Source organism: Montipora capricornis, chromosome 12 (assembly GCF_036669925.1).
Source record: "Montipora capricornis isolate CH-2021 chromosome 12, ASM3666992v2, whole genome shotgun sequence".
In the NCBI taxonomy this organism is placed as follows: Eukaryota; Metazoa; Cnidaria; class Anthozoa; order Scleractinia; family Acroporidae; genus Montipora; species Montipora capricornis.
In genome coordinates, this window is record NC_090894.1 from 6,461,509 (window position 1) to 6,465,165 (window position 3,657).

Here is a 3,657-nt window from a genome sequence, read left to right on the forward strand (position 1 = left end):
CGGAGCAAAACCTCTCGGTGCAAAGCAGAGAACCAACAAACTCAACCCTCATGTGATGCAGAGTCTGAGAATCGAACCCAAGCGACATTAGTGGGAAGCGAGTACTCGCACCACTACGCCATCCCTGAACCCCAAATCATGGAATTATATCATTTTGAGTGGCATAGCCCTTTTAAAGAAGAAACGAGTGAGTTTCACGCAAGAGCGTGTTTTGTTATTTTGAACTGAATTTATTACCAAAGCTTAAAAAAGTAAAAGACCTCAAAACGGGACACGACATTACAAAATAATTCAACGTGTGAACGCGTGAGCCAAAGGGCCATTGCTGGCATGACGTCTGGGTGACCCCTCAAATGGTCTACATCACCTCCTTCCCCTTCCCCTCCCCCCCCCCCCCCCCACCAACTTAAAAAAATCACTGGAACGCTGCAATTCAACAATACCACCCAACTCAGTGCCTTCTGTTTCTGTGTAACACGTATCACAGGCAACCCAGTTTACGCTTATGCAGCGTCTAGTTTGGAGATTAAACGGGAAGTTGTCTGGTATGAAGCCTAGAGTGGTACTCGTGTGTAAGTACTTGTCTGATGGAAGGATCTGGTATGTCTATAGCAATATCGAAATATTGTCCCACAAAGATTTAATTTTAACACATTTCCAAAAAAAGGTGGATTAAACCCTCTAATGATCTCCCCATGGCAATAAGTACAGTTTCCAACCTCGTCAATCCCTAGCTTTTGTAGAAAGCTGTTAGTTGGTAAACGTCTGGGCAAAAATTTGAAATTAAAATCAATTAGTTTAGAGCTCTTTGTGTATGTGGCTAACGTTTCTCCAATTGACTTTTTTGTCACTTGAAGAACAGATATCTCTATGCCACTTGTCCATACTAAGTGTTGGTTTTTCACTCACATTCGCAATCGGTTTCCTGTATACAATTTTGGAAGTTTTTTGGCTTTAAAGGAAAGTTTTGAAAAGATTCTCATGCTTCAGCTATGTTCTTGGGATTTGTCGTTTCAGAGATTTTAGTGTTGAGATCATTCCAAAGAACATTAAAGGCTCTGTTTGAAAATTAACCTCTTTTGAAAACTATCAAGAGTAAGGAACTTGAAAGAATGGTCCATTAAATCGTTGACATTTGACATGCCCCTGGAAAGCCAATCGTTGCATAATACTGGTACGTAATTGTTTTTCTTTGTAATTCATAGAGATTATGATCTCGTGATCCGTCGAGAACCGTACGCCTAGCGCTTTGGTCTTTTCTCTTGGCCATTTAAATATTTTTTCCGGACAGAGTTTTAGATCACAATTCCTTTTAGAGCCTATCCCCAAGGCCTCTGTTTTCTCGCTGTTAAGCCTCAGCCCAGATATGTTGCGAAACGTTTCTATAGTTGACAGCGACGCTCTAAGGGCCTCTTCAGTTCCATCTAAAATCATTGTCATGTCGTCAGCATATTGACTTCCTTTAATTTCGGTATTTTGGATTTTGATGCCCTTTATTACTCTCTTTTTGCGAATAGCTTCAGCGAGGATTTCTACCGATATGATGAAGAGAAAAGAAGTTATATAAGGGGCATCCGTTGCTTAACCCCTCGACTTCACGCAAAGAAATTGCTCGTCCATCCATTATTAAGTACACAGCTCTCGATGTTGCAATAAAATAATTTCACCCAGTCTAACAATGGAGGACCGAAACCGAAATGCCCTAGAGTGTCAAAAGCTGTTTTTAAATCAGGGAAAAAACAGTAGTACAAGTATGCCTTTGCTTTCTGCGTACTTTATCACGCTATCTAAGGTGCGTATATTGTCACTGATACATCTGTTTCTAATAAATCGTGTCTGATTTTCTTTTATAAGTTCTGGTAAGACTGTTTTAATCCTGTTTGCTATGGCCTTTAATGCAATTTTATAATCGCAGTTTTGATAAATCAAAGGGCGCCAGATGAGTTTGATCACTGATTCCCCTTTGTGATGTAGGAAGTTTTCCTGTATTGTAAGAGAAATTTAAAGCCGCTGTTAGTGTTTCTCCTATATCTTTCCAAAAGGTTATGTAAAATTCACATGGCAGACCGTCTGTACCAGGTCTTTGTGATGTAGGAAGTTTTCCTGTATTCTAAGAGAAATTTAAAGCCGCTGTTAGTGTTTCTCCTATATCTTTCCAAAAGGTTCTGTAAAATTCACATGGCAGACCGTCTGTACCAGGTGATTTTCCTGGAGAAATATAATTTAAAGCTTCCAAACATTCCTTAGAGCTTAGTAGTCCTTCACAGTGCCGTTGCATGGCTTTCTTCGTTCAGACGTTCACTAGTAGGTGGAAAGAAATCTTCCCGGAAATCGTTAGCTTGTGCTCTTGAACTATATCATTTCATATATATCATATATCTTTCTTTACCCTCGGATTTTAGAGTAGCTTGGTGTAGCTAATATCTCCGAGCATTTACCCTCCCAACCATGATACACCACAGAAGACAGACTACAACACCGGGAACTACATGCCCTACTCTTTGCGACAAGTGTGTGGGTTCTTTACGTCCCACAGGATTATGAACATTGAAGGGTTATGAGACGGGACCTCCGGCTTATAGTCCTTATCTGAGAAGACTAGAGAGTCTAACCATTTGCAGATGTAATTACAAAGGCAGCACTTTCTCCTCAGTTATTTAAAGACCCTGAGTGTTGGTCCGGTCAGAGTTGAACTCACGATCTCCCGCGTGACAGCCCGGTGCTCAACCAACTGAGCGCGGTTTCATTCATTGAGTTCTTTCAGCCCAACAAATTGATCTGCTCCCAACTGTGTACTTTCATAGCTCCATTGGTCTCTTTTTGCACCGGCATCACGGACGTCAATTGGGATCCAATCTCGTCACTGACCACCTGGATTTTTTAAGGGTCTATTAAAAAAAAAATATTATTATTATTGTTTACATTGTCAAGTTAAGTGCAAGGGGTCACTTCTACCTTTCAATAGTCTTGGATAGTTTGAAACAATGTAAAAGTTAGATCAGCACTTTAATCTGGGCAGTGCAACAATAAAAAAAAAAAATGAAACAACCTCTTGCACCCAGGGTACATAACCATTATGTATTTCCAGTAAATAAGCGAAATACAAAGTGAAATAAAGTCTACCCTGTCAAAAACTGGCATCCTTTCTTTTTCATCAAACCTTGGAGGCTTGAAAGGTGAAGGAAGGGCAACCTTTATACACCATAACGACAAATGACCACTATGTAACTTCCGGAAGTTCCATGGGATTTTATCTCTAAAACGCAAAGTTTTGAGAGCTGTTTATCTGTAGACCACCATCGATTTGAAAAGTTTAATTGTTACACCAAAGAATTTTAGTGGAACTGTGGTGAAATGCGCGCAAACTACACTCAGTAAAGTTTATATGATCGGTAAAAATTATACATGTATTTACAAATTATTGCAATTAGCATGCTCTTTAACAAAACCCTTGGTAATCCCCAGCTACGTGCCGTTTTAGAAACCAGTAAATAACCTGATGGTTTCCTAGGAGAACCGGCTTGTCAAGCAGGGTAGAAAATAATACGTGTTTTTAGACTATCCCACAACTCCAAAGACTGGTATTTTCATTTATCAAACAACTAAAATTGAAAACTACAAAAATAAATCCATAAAAAATCAGAGTCTGCGAAAAGT